This window comes from Simochromis diagramma, unplaced genomic scaffold (genome assembly GCF_900408965.1).
Source record: "Simochromis diagramma unplaced genomic scaffold, fSimDia1.1 OVJJ01000753.1, whole genome shotgun sequence".
Taxonomy (NCBI): Eukaryota; Metazoa; Chordata; class Actinopteri; order Cichliformes; family Cichlidae; genus Simochromis; species Simochromis diagramma.
In genome coordinates this window covers 17,039,095-17,059,661 of record NW_024387523.1, presented here as the reverse complement: position 1 = coordinate 17,059,661, position 20,567 = coordinate 17,039,095, and positions in this window count along the sequence as shown.

Genomic DNA, 20,567 nt, shown 5'->3' with positions numbered 1-20,567 from the left:
ATACAGGTATACAGGGATTACACTTTCTAGACTGAACTTTTAAAAAGATGGGAAAACAAGGGGGGAAATAGATGGTGGGGAACGAGGGAGTGGGAGTTGGAGAAGTGAAGTAATGTACTGTATCATGCTGGCAGAGGTCAAGCAAGAGCAGTCTGTGTAATTAACTAAAGAGGAACCTGGTAATCATGCAACTAATAGTGTTTCAGGAGACAATTAGTCACTTTACAGGACCTTATACAGTATAGTGTGTATATAATGGATATATAGATGGATAGGCTTATGTGTGTGTGTGTAGGCAGTGAAGTCAAAGCAGCTACTTTTGTGTGCACTGACAGATGTGAATCACCTTTCAACTTCAAACTCCACCCTCGCCTTTTGTTTTTCCCTTTCATTAAACACCTCCTTCTTTGTCTGTCGTGCGTCTTCCTCCTTCCAACCGCCTCCTTAGTGCATTCACAGCATACCCCCCAGAGAGGGAGGCTAATGAGGGCTAATGATAGGAAAGCATGCTGCTGTTTCCCTTTCATTAACCGGTGCACACTTGCACCGAACACTTTTCATCAGGCGTCTGCTGTCAGCGCGGGCTCTTCTTTTCCCTTCATCTATCACCTCCCTGCCCCGTCTCTTACCCTTCACCTTTTTCATTGCTCATACAGGGCAACTTTTGTCCATTTCCTTCTATCTTGTATCTTTTCTGCCTCGTACTGGTCTTTTACTCACCACCACAACCACTGCTACGCCCTCTTCTGCGAACACTAACGTGTGTTAATGTGGCCCTAATGACTGCTCAGTGGCATTTCAGTGGGCAGACAGAAAGTCTCTTGATGAAACAAAAACATCTTTCGCCACACAGACTGATGACTCTGCAGCGTCTGGCAACTAATAAGTCAGTGTGAACGCGTTTGAATCCTGACAGCTTCTGTAGCCTCCAGAAAAATATGTATGTTAGTATTACTGTGTCCAGTTGTGGTCTTTTTGTATTTGTGTATCAGTGAAGAAGTTTTTTCTTTCTTTTCTAATATGTTATTGCACCTAAAAAATAAAGAAAAGCTTTTAGTGTTATGCCCCTGTGAAGTGTTGCTAAGTTTCCAAATCACCTGCTGTTTGCTACCTTTAAAGTGCATTTTTGACCAGGTTCTTGATTTCTTGTGACATATTGTATTAAAACAAATGAACAAGTGAGACACTACAGTATCCTACAAAAATATGTCATTTGATACTTCTAAACTGAAAGGAATTTTAGTACTAAACCAGTGAAATACATTTCCTTTATTGCTTAGATCTACACATTATAGATATAGATGTACGATTGTTGATTTACCTGAGCAGAAGCAGAGCAACCATGTTGTGCAAACACTACCTGGCTACTCCCTCGCTACCTTTCTTTTTCACATACTTCTGCACCATGAGCCATGGAGTTCATGTGCTGTAGCTATAAAAGACACATTTACAGCCTACGAAGGAAATGAATAAATCATCAAAGTCAGTACACAAGCAGCTGCAGCAGCTCGCTGTGGCTTTTTTGGCAAAACATAGAAGGGACAGACTGCATTTCATGTTTGATACATGTTTGCCACATGGAACTGACTCTATTAACCTAAACAGAACATCTTGGGGATTTTCTGAAGTGGCTGTTTTCTCAGCCCACCACTGAATATATTAAACCTCGTGTGACAACAGACCTGACAGGTGGATAGGCTCCACAGCTGCTAATTGACACTATATTTCCAGGAAGAGTTTGGTTTGTGGGAGTTTGTCTTGTCAGAGAAGCATAGCCACTGACTTCTTTTTGTTTTTGGTCTTTAATTATATTAAAGCTTTTTTTCCACACATTCTGGGCTATAGAAAACCCTAGTGGCTTACTCTTTTTTAGTTTAGTTTTGTTCTTCAGACTTTCAAAGAAAGTGAAATGCTAAGAAACTTGCTGTGAGGTAATGGATTAGCAGTGGTTTTGTTTTGCTACTATGCTCAAATCCTCTCAGTGTGAGGAACTGGGAGTGCTTCCAGGTTTGTGCACAAGATTGGTGTCTAGCAGATGTGTGGATAAGACTCTGATCACTACTGGGATGCCAGTAGCTACACCACCATCCGCTTTCTCTGACGGTCATTGATGATTTCAATTTTCCTGTGTGATTCCTTTATGCAGCACACAGTGCTGGGAATAGATTTCTCGCCTGTTGCACTTGCTGTTGGTTTTGGCTCAAATCGATTTGGTAAGCAGGATATAATTAGATAGCATCTCACTTCGTTATCACTGCCCATGAGGAGCGGCTACTGCACACGACAGCCATTTCTCCAGCCGACTCCTGCTGTCGTCTCTTCCATCCCACTCTTCTGTTTTTTCCTCACAGCCTTCCTAGCAGGTTTTGCCTTTTTTTTTCTAGCCTCCCACCACCCATTCTTAGTTCCTCTTACTCCGAGTGTGCATGCGAAGGCAACATTATTTTGGTTGATTCTTTCATTAGTACTCTAAAATTCTCTTTCTCAAACAAATGTGCCAATTAAAACTTACTCATTAAAATTTCCCTGCTATGCTGTATCTTCTCTCTCAAATTACCCCTCCTTCCTCATCTTTTTCTGTCTTGGTCCCGAGGGCTTCATGAGGACGGGGTGGTTCCCTGTTGCTATGGTAGCTTCTTACTGATCTATTTTGTCTGTAGAGGCATTTGTCAAGTGGCTGGAGCAACACAATAAGAGGTTCCCACACTCGACTCTGGTACATCCTGCTCATTGTTAGTGCCACTTAACTCTTTGTGGCAACACTTCTTTAACATTATTTACGATTACAGAAAATTACTTTCTCATGGCCGTTTTTTCTTCTGAAAGAGTGACTCAACAATCATTTTAATGATCAACTCATGTGCCAAAACATACATAAATAGAAGTAGGAGCGTTTATGAGATTTGAACTTGTCTGCTATAATGTGTGCTAACTTTTTCTCCTTCATATTGAGATGATGCTTCATCCACAAAGTGGCTATAACTAAAGTCATCCGGAGCTCAGAGCCAATAACAAGCTAGCAGACTCAGTATGAGCAAAGAGTCACAGCAGTTACAAGACAAAAATGCTGGAGATGAGTGGGAAAAGGAGAAACTGGTGTGTGTCCTGATATCTTGTGAACTTATAAATATACTAGAAAATGATGGAAATAGCTGACCTTTGATTTGTTCTATAATTCTGCTGCACCTGCTTTTGTTTGGAAAGGTGGGTGTAGCAACTTAATTTAAGTTATTTATTTATTACTACTTTCCAGTAGTAGAGCACTTTTTTTTTAAAGTTGTGTAAAAAAAGAGGACACTATGTAACTTGTTTGTGCAGTTTGGGGGGGGGGGGGGGGGGGGGGTGGGGGCAGCATGTATTTCCGGTCAGTTCCAGTCAGGAAACATGAAAAATCTGAATAAACCAGGGAAATTCAAATGTGTGCATCTCTACACAAGAGTAAACCTCATGTCTTTGTAACTTCCATAAGAAATGTAACAGTTTGTAGTCAATGCACTGACTTGACTGTAGTTTAAACTTTAAAAAAAAAAAAAAAAAACGTAGTGCGCATTTCCTCATGGTCCTCTCTTTCTCTCTGTTAAATTACTAACGACATTATCGACGCGTCGACTCCAACAGCTTTTCTGTGACGCGTCTTGCTGTGAAAAAGAGGCGAGGTTAGAAAAGCCTCAGAGACTCCACAGTGAACTAGGCCTCAGGCAAAGCAGACCTTTCATGTGCATACCAAACACTGACAGAAAATGGCATTTAGAAACATGGAAATATTTTTTTTACATTTACAGACCTATTGTGTTGTCATGTGATGCAGCGCACTATGCTGATTCATCCATTCAACTGAAAATATAAGATTTTACATTTTCAGAGAATTTTTTTCTGTTGCAAAAGACGCAGTGTTTACACTAGCTGTTCCAATTATAGGAGTGTGTGGATAAAAGTAGAAAAACTGACACTATGGCAGAAAGAGCACACCACTTATAAAAAATAATCAACTAAACAAACAAACTATTTGGGGATCCCTTCTTGCAATAAAAGCAACAAGGAAATAGGTGAATCTAAACAGCATCTCATAGATTGTCAGCTTATCTAACGCATCACTTTTAGCTTTTGTCTCTTTATGTTGACAACTGCTTTGAACCACAAGCATTCTAAGTATAATTTTGAACTAAACATGCCAAATCACGGTAAAACAATCAGTATTTTTCAAGTGTTTTTCCTTCTAATGCTTCTAAAAGAAAAAGGTTGTGTTTCAAGGACAGGGATAGGATTTTTTTTCCCACATTACTTTCGCATGCTCTCAACGTTTTCTCTCTTTTGAACTCCACATTTCAAACTCAAAAACATGAATCTCATTATAGATCATAAGTACAAAATCAAGAAATAATATTTAATCAAACAAAACAGGGAACCACCTGGGAAGTCTGCAAATAACATGTGCTGCTTTGTGAGGTATTGTTTAACCACTGGCTAATTATTTTTTGAAAGTAAATCATGTTTATGTCTGCCGAGGAAATCACTGCAGAATCAAGCAGGAACTTATTTGAATAAATTCAATAAAGAAAGACTCAAGAAGTAAAACTCTAAATGTATGGAAAGTGCCAGAGTGATTTCTTGCTTCATAATGTACTATACAAGACTAATTGCGGTTCAGCACCTTTACTCAAGGAAGTGCCAGATAGACTAGGTTATGTAGTAGCAGGAAAACTGCTTGGCTTGTTTGTTCCGACAGATGAATAATTGTTAAAAAGATTTTAAATCTCTGCTGCTAGTGGGCTGCAACAAAACAGTCTTTGAACTTAGGAATTGAGTAAAGGAAATGGTTATTAGAGAAGCATACACAGTTGTGCACAAAGAATTGGTGGCAACATGTATTTGTAAGGTATAAACTCCCTACAGCGTGACAATCAACAACTCTGAAGCTGTTCTGGGTACTTGCACGTGTAAGCATCTGTAAGGTCACTGTCCATGGTGCTTAAATGTCAAAGCTGCAGGAATGAACATTCTTGGGAATCCTGTAGCAACTCCTGTAGAGACAATGAGGGAAAAAAAGAGCGGTCGGGGATTTTAATTGTAGCAAAGTGGCTGACAAAAAATGGATTTAGCTTTTTTCTTGTCACACACAAGCAATATACCTTGGATAAACCTAATTTCTCACTGACCTGGAACTAACAGTTGAGTTCATGAACAACAAGAGCAAAGAGAGAAGTAACCCTTTGCTGGCCATTAAAAAGAAAATGCTTTATTGGCTTTTGTTTTGAAAGGTGGAAGCTACAACTCTGAAGATATAAGAAGGTGAACTGTAAATTTATACAAGCTGGGAAAGTCTCCTGGCGCTTGGAGAGCTGCAAATTCTAAGTTCATTAGTTTAATGTAAGCACAGGTTGTTTGAATGCTTTATCATTATGCCAGGGTCTGAAAGAAGACCTAAACGTTTAACCTCAAATGAGAGAACAACAGTTAGGATGTTCAGGAGCAACCCAGGAACCACCAGGAATTTACTCTGCCATGAACTGCAACACTGCTGGAACACTAACATTGATACCTTCAGTCTTGCCTGAAATATACCATTTATGGATAAGCCAAATACCTTTTTGAAAAAGGTTTTAGGGTTAAATTGAACCCTTTGGCCATGGCAAAGAGGAAGGTTGGGGGAAGTAAAGGTGAGCCATTGAAACCAACTGTTAACCCTTTAAAGCCAGTCGGAGCGGGCACGCTCCGTTTTGCGTAACTATTTTTAAATCCCTGTAGAACCGGAACCGCATAAGCTAGCGGAATAATTTTTTTTGTATATGAAACCGGAGGAGTTGTACTTACATCTTATGCCATCAGCTTGCCCTAGGTCATGGTTTCCTTCCACATATAGCTTTGAAAAACTGCATAAAAAGCGCTTGCAGGAACAAAAACATAATGTTCCAGAAACACGCTTTCCCGATCCGATCAGCTGTTTGTAACACTTCCCACATTGAAACAGACATCAGCGCTAACAATCGCATGTCCGCCATTACCTGCCTGAAACCGGAAGTGACGTCATTTTCGCGGAAAATGTAGTTTTTTACTTGTAGGCCTTAAAAGCCTATGGTTCTATGGTAGGTCTTAAAGGGTTAAGCATGCCTGTGTTAGCATCATGCTCTGGCACTGTTTTGTTGCTAATAGTACTGTTACATTACACAACGTGGATGAAATAATAAAGAAGGAGGACTACCAAAGTCTTTAACTTCAACTCCAATCAACTGCCAGATGTTTTAAACCTGGAGACAGTTTTTTAACAGGAGAATGACCCTAAAACATGCATCACTAGTTGTGGAATGGATAGAGTACGCTGACATTAAACGTCTGAAATGGTCGTCTCAAAGCTTGACAACCCTACTGAAAATGTGTGGACTATGCTTAAAGAACTCTAGTAAATCTGCTAAGAATAGTGCTCAAATATCCAGCCGGAAAGATACCAGAAATTTGTTGATGTGTACCAAAACATCTGGTTGTGATACAACTTGCTAAGAGACATTCAACCAAATATTAATGAGGGTGTATGTATATATCTGACCATGTATTAATATTTTTGACCAGTTGCATCAAAATCTGCCCAGCCAAACATGCAGTGGTGACCACTTGAGGATAAGGGAGGAGTCAACATTAGCTCATTCTCAAGAGAGTTTTACCATCTATTCTGTGTATGTTTTATAGATTTATAAAAAGCTCATGACTATTTTCCCTGGCAGCACCTGTAGTCTATACTGTGGGAGTATGAGTTGACTTTCAGCATCCAATGGAGCAGTGTGAAATCGCTGGGATGAGAGTCAGCACCTCCATGTCTAAGGCCATGGTTCTCTGATGGAAAATCGTTTAATTCTGCATCTGGGTTGAGGACGAGTGGCTGCCTCAGGCAAGTGAGTTCAGGTGTCTTAGAATCTTTTTTACAGGTGAAAGGAAGGTGTGTGAGCTGGACCAGCAGATTTGTCAACAGTAATGCAGGCAACATACCAGACTGTTATGGTGAAGACAGCTAAGCTGAAAAGCAATGTTTTTGATTTCTCAGCCAGTGTGCATATATGGTTGAGAAATCTGGGCAATGATCAACAAAGTAAGGTTAAGAATATAAGCAGCAAAAATGTCATCCATTGGGTGGCTTGACTTAGACGTTGTGATAGGATGGGGAGTAGAGCTGAGCTCATAGTAGAGCTGCCACACTCCTAAATGTTGAAAAGAGCCAATTGAGATGATTTAGACAACTTTGTTTATATCCTGGGTGCTACTCTTTGGAGGCCTTCTGGGCCAGTTAGGAGCAGAACCCAAGGTAGACCCAGAACTTACTAGAGAGATGATGATCTGGTTTAGGAATGCCGATGGATGGATGGAAATGAACCCAACTTCTTCTACACTATGTAATGATCAATTTTTAACTCTGTCAACATAAATTGTGAGGTGGTTCCCAAAAGGTACCAAGGCAGAATGGGTTCAACACCTTTTTTTTTCCAATGAAGTGGAAAACAAGGTGTGATGCAATATAAAAGAATGGGAACACTTAAAGAAGCGCCAATCAATTGTTATTAACAATGAATTGCTGTGGTGTAAGGTGACACTTAGAGTGATAAAACCACATAAAATTCTCAACAAACTGCAGCTCTACTGAGCAATTTCACTTCTTCGTGTAATTTTGCTTCCACTGCATTTCTGCTCTTTATCGACCACTTTTCCAGACACAGCAGGCTGCTGTTCTTAGCAAGAATGCTCTGATAGCAACGTTGTATGATACCCATCTAATACAAAACAGCAGACAAAGTTAGTAACCAATGAACAGTGAAACACTGCCACACAAAAAAACAAAAAATGTTGCAGCCCTTTTTAAATTGCCTAATCACCCACTGAAATCCTAAACTGACTCTTTTTTGTACCTGTTTTGAGGTAAATAAGAGATAATAAAAGAAACGTCTTTCATCTAGACACAAAAGTATTTTTCATGACTCATAGCAATGTTTTTCCTCCTACACAGTCTTGCATACTGACTTTTATATCAATATACAGCCACACAATCATCATATTACTGTAGTGTTTTGTTGTTTTTCTGTCTTTCTACATCTGGTTAAATTTGAGCTGGTGATGTTTTCATCATTTCATTTTCTGCCCTGCTCCTTTGAATTCTGGGAGATTTGAAAGCTTCGGCAAAGCCTTGAAAACAGACACTGAAAATTCACTTTGATAAACATATATCTTTAGGCTAGATTAAAACAGCAAGCAACAAACCCAGAACATCGGGTGTCAGAGCACAGCTCTTTTGAACATCCTCCAGTGGGAGTCATAATAAGCCGCCGCCCTCACTCCCCCAACTTTCTGCATTCATATTTTTCCTCCTAACACACAGAAAGTTGGACGTGGGGGTATGTAGGAGTGGCAGAGCTTTGAAGATTGCCATTTTTCTGCCGTATTGGGGTGTCAGATGAGCTTTTGTTAATGTAAGGATTCAAATTTTCTGTCGTAATAAAATGACAATGTGGAATAAATGAAGACACTTAGGAAGCAAGACATTAATCTTTTTTTTCCTCCTGAAGATTTCTCTGATCTGACTGATTTCAGGAAATAAATAAATAGAGAAGAGGATGGCAGCAACTTATTGATGAGTTGTTTTTTTCCCCCACTGTTCTTTTTTCTTCTTCTCTTTTATCCACCCTCGTTCCATCCCGAACATGAAGGGTGTTGGCACCTCGGGCTTTTGATGGTGGGTTTTATTGTTATGTTGTCTCGTTACCTGTCATCCCAAGACTGTGCTTCATCTCCTTTCTGATGCATTCTATTCACTGCTCCCTCTTCCTGTTGCTTCATTGTCTGAGTCACATGCTGTGTGATGAAAGGCCAATCAAGTGGAAACAGGATCCTTACATGGAAATAAAGTACTGCACATCTCCACTTATCTTCCTGCTCTCAAAGCCACTGAAGTAAAACTTGTATCCTACTCATGTAAAGGCAGAGTGTGTTGGAAAAACTCCAAAGGTAGCCTAAGTGCAACAGAATAAAAGAACTTTGAAGTCTTGCTTTAAAGAATGCAAACCTTTCACACTCTCTTTCTTTCTATATAAAATAACCAAGAAGATAAAACACCTAGTTAAACAAATAGGGCAAAATATTATAGTTGGTCATTTCGTTTATTTAGAAAAATGGTGCATAATTGTATAGTTGGTAGTTTTATTTTGAAAGGGATTAAAATCTATAGAATGACAGGTCAGGTTTGTAGAAGAGTACTGTGTCATAGGAGATTTCTAAGGGCCTTTCTCAAAAGAAACCCAATAATTTATAGCCTAACAAGTCACTTTCATATTGTCAGGTGTTTATGAGTTCAGCCATTAGGAGAACCCTGGACAATGGCGTCCTGCATGGCAGAGCTGCAAGAACTAAAAAAGAGAGCAATCTTGTCCATCCGCAGTTATGTTTGGAGAAAGGAAACCAGCACATTCCAGCACCAACAACCTCATGTTGGTTTGGGCCTGTTTTTGCTGCATGTAGGGCAGGAGGCATTTTAATCATTGATGGAGCAAATAATTCTATACACTAACAAAATTCAGAAAGTAAATAGACATCTGCCCTTGAACTGAATAAAAGAAAGTTGGTCAAGCTGCAGCGATGCAAAGAACAGAAGTAGTTTCACCAAGGAATAGTTAAAAAAAGAATAAACTTAATGTTCTGGAACATCAAAGTCGAAGCTCTGACCTTAATCCAAAGGAAATGTTGGTGAGGAAACCTACACTGGAGCTGCAGCTCTGTTCTGTACGGAGGAATGGGCTTTACTGAAAACCCCTCAGAGATATGTACAGTAATATTGGTTCACAAAAGTCTAATATCTTTTTCTCATTTTTTGACTGAGTTTTTCTGTTTTACTTTTAGGTTTAATTGGAATCTGATGATGCTGCAGATCATATTCATGCAGAAATTTATCGAGAATTCTCCAATACCCTTAAATCATATTTTTTCATGTGAGTTGTAGATGGTTATATTTATCTGTTCTCTAAAGATTTTAATGCATCACTGATTCCAAGTCCGCTGTGGAAAAATATATATCTGTGTGTCTGAGAATGAACGTGTGCCTTTTGAATAATTGTCGCATGTCTCTGACATGGTGGGTGAGTAGGTAAAGATGAATAAGCATCATTAAAGCAGCCAAGGATGTCTACAAGGCTTCCCACTGCGAGAGGCAATGGGTCCTCTCTGAAGGCACTTTTTAAATGTCATCCCCTCATGGCCAATCTCTCGAGTTCAGGGCTCCCTCCTATATTGTGTAATATTATAGCAATTACTCCCATCATGACTCAATTTTTGTCTCTGCACCCTTGTAATAATCTAGAGCGTCTCTGAGTGATTTGAAGATACATACTGTGTTATAGCGATGCTACAAGTGCGGATGAGATAAGGTGTGAGATTTACTATCAATCTATATTTTGCACCAAACCAGAAAATCATTTAAACGAGTCCAGTGAAAATATTAGCTGCATTCAGGCCAAATACAATCACCTAATAGCCATCCACAGACCAATATCAGTGTCATATGCACTTCCATTGACTGCATGACATTTTGTCATGACATTCAGAAAGCCAATATTTGCTGTATAGAACAAGCCTCAAATAAAAATGTTGAATTAATACTGTTAATAGGGAGTCGCTGTATAACACTACTGATGTTGTAAGTAATTTCTGCATGTTGATTACAGACAGTTTTAATAAATATTTGCTTGTTCAGTGTTGCCTACAGCTCCTGAGTGTTTCCAGTTTTGTTGCAGAGACAAATCAGCGTAGTTATTAACAGTGGTTTAAACTGCTCTTCCCGTTGTCGTGACTCAATCAGGCTTTTTAATTTGTCATTTTCATTTTGAAGTGAAAATTTCATCCGCTATGCTGTGTTTTTTTTTTTTTTTGTTGTTTTTGTTGTTTTATGGTAAATGGACTGGTTCTTATATAGTGCTTTTCTACTCATCTGAGCACTCAAAGCGCTTTACACAACTTGTGCATTCACCCATTCGCACAAGCACATTTTTCTAAGTGCTTTATAGCTAACATTCACACACATTCATACTCCGATGGATCCATCGGAGAGCAATTTGGGGTTAGTATCTTGCCCAAGGATATTTGGCATGCAGACTAGGGGAAGCCAGGAATCGAACCACCAACCTTCCGATCAGTAGATGACCTGCTCTACCACCCGAGCTACAGTATATGTATGTGTGCACGCTACTGGAAGGGCGGCATAACTAGCACCACTATACAAAAAGTTACATTACACCTACAATATATAACATAGGGTACTGTCAAAGTCTAAAAGTAAATGTGCTGTTGACAAAAAGAAAGTTAACAAAAAAGTATTAAAAATGGAAAATTATGTGTCACAGTAATTGATTCTCCAATTCCGCGGCGTTGGGTACAAAAACTCTATACTATGCATTTTCAACATCACTTCCTTTCATTTTTTTGCCTTCCCTTTGTGAGCAGAGATGCATTACTTTTCCCTTGACTGTAACACTTTTGTTGCCCACTGGGCAAGAATTTGCAGGCTAGTTTAGCAGCCACTTTATTTCACAGTGAACCTCTCTATCCCTGCAGGATATTAGCTTTTAAAGCCCTCAGGAGAATTCTGGCAACCTACCAAAGCACACACTGTGGTCTTTGTTGTGAAATGTAGGAAAAAGGTATGCATTTTGTTTCTTTTTTCCTTTATTGCACTCTTCATTCACAAGATGACTGTTTTCCTTTTTAATAATTCACTTCCAGTCTATTTGTGGTGTGGACATATCTTCCATCAGCTGCTGGTTATTGCATCGTCAGTGCATGTGAAGTGTGTGAGATGGTGTAACTGTGTTGAAGTTATGTTCCTGTTGTCAAGGCCTGCACCGGCTCGCCACGAATGCCTCAAAGGTAGCCTCTCTGTGCACGAACGATGCGTGCTACGGGGTGCATTAAGATGTTGCACATTTATGATCCGTGAACTTCCTCACAGCAGAGTGTGTGATAAAAGAACTGCTGGCGCAGGTAGCAGAGCCTTGACTGCCTTTCATGATCAATGTGTTTTTGTTCAGTGGGGACAACTGGATGAAACCCAGCAACTTTTGAGTGCAGGCTTTTCAGGTGGATATTTTCAGTGCAGGGAAGATAATGAGATGCGTTTTATTTCAAAGTTGCTTGGCTTGTGTTGTGTACTTGTCAGTTTCAGCAGTCTTTCAAAGAACAGTGTAGCTCACTGTCCTCATAATGCCCATTTGATGTTTAGTAGCACTGTCAGGATGCACCAGCATCGCCAGATACCGCTCTTCATTCAAAGTCTACAAAATACAGTGATCAAAGCACGTCTAATTTGAACAAATGGTCTGTTTGTTTCCACAGTATTTGTTCATGTACAGGGAGCAAAATAAAAGTACAAACCAAGCTGGTAGTCTTTTTGTTTTTTAATATCACGCTGTCAATGTGGAGTCAATATTCAACAAATAGCAATAATTACTCTTCCGATATCTGCCTGGACAATTACTGGAGGCTGAATAGGAGACGAAGGAGGTAGAAAAAATACTTCAATAACAATATTCTCTCGATTCTGAAGGTTTATTTTCACATCTTACTACAATGTTGATTGTATTCAGCAGCATACCCCCTCATTTCTAACATTATAAGAAAAAAAAGGCTCTGTTATTATGTTCTGTTTAAAAAGTAAACACAAGACACTATTTTATTTCTACACTAAAAAACAAAAAAACAAAATTAGGTCAAATGAAATCCCGGCATTCAGGTTATGACAAGCACACCTAGTTTGATGATTATTTATTTATTCATTCATTTTGAAAGAATAAAGCCATGGTTTTTACATATTTCAATTGCAAGAATAGTCTTTTGAGTATATTGGAGGACTTTTCAAATTCCAGTGACACTGATAGACACAACTAGGTGTTGGCTTCCATAATAAATCCAAGCTCTCTGTCCGCCATTGTTTTACAAGAGAAATAGCACGGTCTTTTGTTTAGGTGAATGAGGGGGAATTCGAAAGTGCCTTACACAGACAGAGTAGTTGCAAGCCATAATCTGTCAGTCTATACAAGGCCCACCAGCATAACAGATTTTTCTTCTATTATCTCTCCACTGCTTATCTGCATAATTCATGTTAGTGCTTGAGTATTCAGGGGAAAGTAGTGAAAGCTCAGTAAAGAGGGCAGTTTCCCATGACAGCTTTCCAATATCTTCAACCTCTTGCAGCAAGTTTATGCGTCCAATAAAGTTTCATGCCTCACAGATCTCTGTTAAATTGTCATAGAGGAAGCTGCAGTAAAAAAAGAAAAGAGTTAAATCTGCTTTAGATGAGTGTTTCCATTTTACCCTAAAACATGAGGGATAGGGGATTTTTTTCCCCTCAGTGCACTTATATTACAGTGATACAAAGAGTTTTTTCAAATTAAAATGTGACCTAAAACATTTGATACAATTCGAAATTTCAATATATTAGTTTTCAAGCTCACAGTTTTCAACCTTTAACCCCCAAATAAAAATGATTTGTCATTCTTAAAGTTATACTTCTTAGTTAGCTTCATTTAAATACCCATTATTGTTGCAATTTGGAGACAAAATTCTGATTAATCAGACTCACTTAGACCGGCAGAGTGTAAAAGTCTTTATTTCTGTTTTTTATAACACTTTATTTTTTTCTGTTTTCTCCTGCTTCAATAATAATCTTAGAGCCCCTCAGTTTTATCTTTTGCCCAAATTATGAGTTAAAACTCATTTGGCTACCACAACTACAGTGTATCTGAAAGTTACTTTCACATGCAGCATCTATGGTATTGTAGTTGTGCCCATTTCCTTATGTATTTCCCTACAAACAGTATATAGAGAGGGTTTTCAGTCACTGCAAATGTGCTGCCTTGCAGGACTCCAACTGCTTATTTCTCAACCTGGATGGTGCTATGCATTGATCAAATGCTGATTGGCTGGGTTCAAATAGGGACAGGGAGTGACAGCAGAGTTCACCAGGAATAGAAGAAATACAAAAACATAACACCACCACTGCTGAGCCGTGATTTCATCCCTAATTTCCTTTGGGATTAATAAAGTATTCTGATTCTGATTCTGATTTAGAAGAACAGTAAAATACTGCAAAATGTAGTAATACAGCAGTAGTGACTTCTGTCTATTTTTGTTATCTATTTTTTGATAGATAAATATGTACCACTGACTTTATCTATCTTTAGAACCGTAGGCTGCTATTTAAGAATTAGCACCTTTACTTTTGGTGTGCCCGTGATGTTTCTGTGCTTTTACTTGAAGTTGAACATTTTTTAAATTACTTTATTCAGGCTTTTCTGAGGAGCTATAAATATTGCCAATACTAATTAATTCACATTTGCATGTACCTCTGTGGATGCATGCGCAAAGAAATTGAGTGAGAAGAACAGCAGAGTAAAGGGAATACCAGTGGAACAAAGCATTCACATGCTATATTACAGAAAGTCAGTAAAAGTAGGGGAGCGACAACTCTGCGGTGCATTTCAGAGACGAGTCATTTGAATTTCTGATGATTTTTCTACTCCAGGGCACCTGCAGCAGAAAGGCTAGTCCTCCGCAGAGAACAGCATCAAATCAGGAGGGAAGAGGAGAAAGGGCACTGGGTGTGTTAGAGAGGACAGGAGGGGTAAGGAAGACACGTAGGTGGAAGGTGAAGTGGGTGGTTCAGGTTGGCACATGCTTGTGTGCTCTCTGCCCTCAGCCCTCTCACCCCTTAGTCTCTGAGTGGGTGATTAGCCTGAGCAGGTGCAGAGGATGGTGACCCTCTCTACAGCAGAATTCTGCCAGTAGTATAGGAATCACAAGTAGAATCACATTATTTTGGAAGCATTTCTTGCGCACCATGTATAGAATTTAAATTCCCCACACTGACTGAAAGTTGCTATCTCCAGTAAATGTGTTTACAGACTGATGACATATTAAATAGAGTGCTTTTCTACTCTAACTGCAAGCTCAGTGTGTTTTTAGTATAAGCTACATTCAAACACACACTCACACATTCACACAGTGCTTTTATTCTGTGCTGTTAAGTGCTTTTTCTAGTCATGCACACAATTTGGGAGCAATGTTGGTTCAGTACCTTGCCTAAAGACACTTTGACAGCCAGGGATCAAACCACCAACAATTAGTAGAGGACTCAGTTTAGCTCCTGAACCACAGCTACCCCAAGGAGGAACAAAAGGAAGGGGGGGAAAAGCAAGATCAACAAGACCCACCATTTTCTGTCAGGACAGTGTGCCTGATTCTTCAAGTCTCTGGAACCTTAATTTTTACTTACTTTTTGTGTTCCCCTGTTGCCGTCTTCAAGTTTAGGGTTAGGCAAGGAATACAATACTGGAAGGTAAACAAGACTGTTACTTCCTACCCCACCTTCATGTTTTCATTGGTTGATTATTTCTCTTTACTGCTGTTCACTCTTCTGTGTATATATAGTTATTTTATTATAGCTTTAATATAACCTTTGGACTTTGTGCAATCGGATTATTATTAATTTTATCAGTCTTAAAAGGTTCCTTTTGTTGCTTACTTTGGCTGCTTTATAGTATTTTGCTTTTTTCTCTCCTGCAAAATGTGATGTTATGATTTTGATAATAAGCATTGTTTACAGCCTGGTCCAAAATGTGTATGCTACTGTATGCTAACACATAAGAGCCACCTTCAATCAAAGTTTAATCAAAGCTTTTCCCATTACTGTGAATCTACAAAATATGCACAATTTGACAGGCAATGTTTTTAAGGTGATTCCCAAACAGGAATTATTCCCAAACTGGGAATATTTCGGCATGGCATGTAGTGCGTCCATTTGAAGAAACTGCAAAAGGCAGTTACACCAAAAATTGACTTTCAAGCTTGTTAGAATTGTAGTAATTCTGCACTTACCTTATCTAGAGTATTTACATTTACTTTTACACATTTCAATAAATTGTTGCAGCCTTTCCCATTTTGGTTGCATTTTTATCCACCCCTGATATTTAATCAATCAGGGGTTGCTCAAGACATTTGTAAAAAAGATAATTAATATATAATATATATAATTAATAGCATGCCATTAAAAGCTTGAGATTTACCACATACAACTGACAATATGTATATGTATTTTTTACTTTTATTACTGCTGACTGATTTCATTTGTAGATTTTCATTTAGAAAAAGTGAAAAGCTGTAAGCGAGATTTAACAACACACTTGTTGTAAAGGAGACTAATTCCTTCAGTGGCTTGGCAGGAGTTGTGTCAATTTAGAGAAAAGTCTTTTGATGTTGTTACATCAGGATTATCTCAGTCTGTGTAACAAACTGATAGATTCGAGTTTTAACAAAATGTGTGTGTTTATTAGAAAAGTAGGTGTCACGATATAGCTTTGTGAAGAGATCATTAGTAGACTGAGAATGCAGGAAGCAGAGGGTGCAAACTTAAAGCGTGCTGTACATCCAAACACAGTGGAAAAGCCCCAAAACACAAAAAGTAAGAAAGGAGGAGAAGTCAAGCATCCGGAACCAGGAACGTAGACACTACAACACAGACGACACAAAGACCAAAAGGAAGACAGGGCCATGTACACACACACACACACAATCAACAGCAGATATTAACAGAAGATCGTGAAAGGACAGACAGGAAACAAAGATTTCACGGACACAAAAAAAAAAAACCTTAGAGTAAAACAGAAAATAAGTCATATAAACATGAATAAAAACACTAAACGAAATGTTCAAGACAAGGATACACAAAGGAGTTGAGGGATAAACACAGATTAAGAACCCAACTACTGACAGTGTTAAAGATAGCATGAACAAAAATGCTAATGCTCACAATGTACAGTAATAGCCAGGAAATAAAAACTGGAATCAGGAAATTTCAAACAGTGCAGAACCTGTGGTTCAAATTATGACAATGAAAAATTAGAGCCCATGACAGGATCTATGCTTTGATGTCACAATCAAATATTTAACTAGTACCCCTTCAATATTGAATATTCAGGGTATCTCCACTAATTTTGAAAACTCTGACACATCTCAAAACAAGAACAACAAAAATGATTAAAAATCAGCATGAGAAATAATAGAAACATAAATGTGGGATACATTCTGCTCCTATGCCAACAAAATGGGTACCTAGCAGGGCAACGGCAGGAGGGGCTTTAATTAAAAAGACAAACCTGCTGAGAGGAGGTTTTCTGAAGTGCTCGTGTCAGTTAAAATGCTGCAAATCTGCCTGATTGGAAGGATTTCTGTAATTCAAGCCATTCAAGTGCAAATGCAGCTGTACTGGAGTCCAAATGTTAAGGAACAAAGAACTGATTTAGGAAAAATGCATTAGCATATTTAGTGTCTAACACACATTTCATTTGTTTTATTTCTCATAGGGCAGAAAGTATTCCATCTTTAGAGGGTTTTTCTAAAATATTATTATCCCAACACTTATTTGAAGTACCCTGATCCTGTCATTTGCTGATGATGGTACACCAGGGTAATGGTAAAAACACCCACAGAGCATTCGATTAGCCAACATCCTGTCTCCTTGCACGCGCTGACCTTTATTCTTAGTATTTAGCTGATATTCAATCATCTCCACTTGCATGTAGAAAAATATCCAATTGTACAGTATTTATTGTACCTCTCACTGACTTGCTGAAGAGTAATAAGGACCATTAGTGTGTAAATACTACCCCGTACTTTGAGTCCTTTATTATGTTTCTTAATGGAAAACAAATAGAATAACAAATGACCCTAGATGCATGTTACTGTGAATCAATATTCTACTATATGTAAGGTAGAAATTCTTCCCATGAGAACAGCAACAGAGAATATTCTGGCCTCACATCCCCCCCATTGCTGGATTTAGCAGGATCACTCACTGTATGATCTCTTTTCTAAGTCAACCATGGTGCCTTATCCCCTGCTACTTGGAAAAGCATGTTTCCAAAGCAAGTGGAGAAAACTGTAATTCATCCGAGGACTAAACCCCTTTGGGACAGTAATTAGGTGGATTGGGTAAAGAAAAAAAAAGACTTTGGATATGCATTTAGGATTGTCTGGATAACAGGAAAGGAAGAGGTAGCGGGTATCGTTAAGGGACACAGAACAAGTCACATGGGCTGCATATGGATTAAAAGTCTCTCTGAAATGTAACACAGAATTCAGAAACATTTAGTCAAACTGCCAGAGTGACAATCAACCATCATTAAATGATCTTAAATTATGCACGAGGGAGCTTTTAAGAAACTATTCTGACAGTTATATCAGAAATAGAAGGCATACAAATGCAAAATCATTTGTATGCCATTTGTCAGTAGCAAAAAAAAGTAGCACTGCTTCATAAATGCGTTATGTAATGGTAGATAAGTTTCTTCAGAGGAGATGTTCATACATGTTGACAAAGTATCCGGTTATATTAATCCCAGTAAAGACAGAGTTGATGCCCTTAACTCTGTAATGAGTGAATAAGCACAGTGATGTTGTGATGTGAATGAGGTAGACTATCTATGGGCACTAATATGACATGGCTTTAAGTAGGCCAATGGGATGGGGAGAGATGACTTTAAAGAGATCATTCTGATAAATAGACCTGATGAGACTGGATGGTTGGGTGTTCTCTCCACTGGGTAAGCGAGTTGGGCCGTCACGGTGGTAGTTATGCAGCTCTGATGAAATGGAAGGGATTATGACATTAAGTTGGGCAAGCGTCTTTGAGTTTGAAGGAGGTTTTGTGCTGCAGCTTTAAGTATGTGTGCGCTCTGGTTCAAAGTGGAGGGAGATGAAAATTTGATGATATCATTTATATTGAGCACTGGCCAGTCAGTATCATCTTTCATGTTTTGGAGGTTCATATTAGATTGCAACTACAACAGATAGTAATGACAATTCCTCAAAACGCTTCATTACAACATTTTGAATTTGATACTGTGTGATTTCTGAGGGACATCGGTTGGATGTTTTGAAAGTGGGAACAGTTTCCTCACTGGGCACAGAAAGTATCTGCCTCAAAAGTCATTACAATGTACAAAAGTAAATGTTGACCTGATGTGTTTTGAGAAGGTTCAATTGGATCCATCCTCTAGTCTGTGTTTTGCCAACTAGCTTAATCAGTTAGTGCAGAGGTTAAAGAGATGTCAAGTAGGCACGCCATTAGATGGCTGTTAAAGTTAAAATCACTGCTATAAATATTTTTCTGTCCCTGCTAGAATGCTAAGGAAATGTCCACACACGCACACATTTTTTAAACAAGGATTGTGAAAAATATCGCCATCCACATGAAAATGTAAAATACTCTTTGAAGGACGATCCAGAGCATTTAAAAAAAAAAAACAGGAAAGCCGGAAATGGCAGAAAAAAGGGATTTCAAAGACTTTTTTCTTGACATTGCAAGACACAATCTCAATTTCTTAATAGAAAGAGTTTCTGAAAATCATAATCTTGAAAAGATTTTTTTCAGAGGGTTAATTTTCAGTGACTTGAAAATGCTGTTTATATGTTAAGGAAAGGTTCAAATGGATTGAAAACGCTACAATTACCAAAATACCTACATGTGGGCATAAAAGGTAAAATATATGTTTTCTTAAGCTTTGATCACAGTAAACAGAAGCTGTATTATACAAGCTACTGTGGTATTGTAAATACATGACCTCAGTAAGGTAGGAAATGAAGATTTCTAATATGTAGTTGAAAGTGTTTATTTACTGTAGGTTAAGATTTAATGTAACTTCTAAATCTGAAAAATGAATCCAACGCAGAAGTACCATAAACCTGTGCTGTTTTTAATTGCACCTCCTTAATTTACTCCACATTATTTAAGAAGAAAACTATCTTCCTTAGTCTATGATCTCATTACACTTCCCTAACCGGTTTATGATCTTAGGTGGTAACCTTCAATATTGCTTATTTCAGAAATTTGTATTCACTTTGGACTAAAATATGAAAAAAGCAGGGTTTAAATTTAGACACAACATCTAGCTTCATAAAACAAGACGACAAAAATTACTGCTGAATTTAAGGCTTCAAAATGAGTGTCCCCGAACTAAAGGGTGTCATCATAATGGTTATGTCCATCTTTTATAATCAGTTCATAAAGCTAAAATTGGCCACAGATCATAAGTAAATAGTAAATAAAGATTTAAGGAATTATGCATAATCATATTAACAGTCTTCTCACTTATATCATCATAACCTTTCCTTATGACTACATTTGTTAATTTTATGAAACCATGCGGCTCACTGGGAATAATAACAACTAATTAGCATTTAACAAACTGATAATATTCTAAATAAATGGTTGAAAAAGTCACTTTCCATGACTGAAAGAGGGACGAACCATCATTGGAGTGCGCAGTTTTAACCTGACGAGGTTTTGTGACACTGTAAAAACATTTAAATAATAGTGAAATTGCTTTTATGCTGATAAAATAGCTTGACAGCATCAGTGACGTAGCAGTCTAACCATGCTCATGATCCTTCGCAATTTATGGATTATTATAAGTTATATGTCTGAAGTACAGAAAAGAAAGTGATACATTTCCTTGCAATTTGCTGGTTATATTGCACGACTTTTGGTTGTA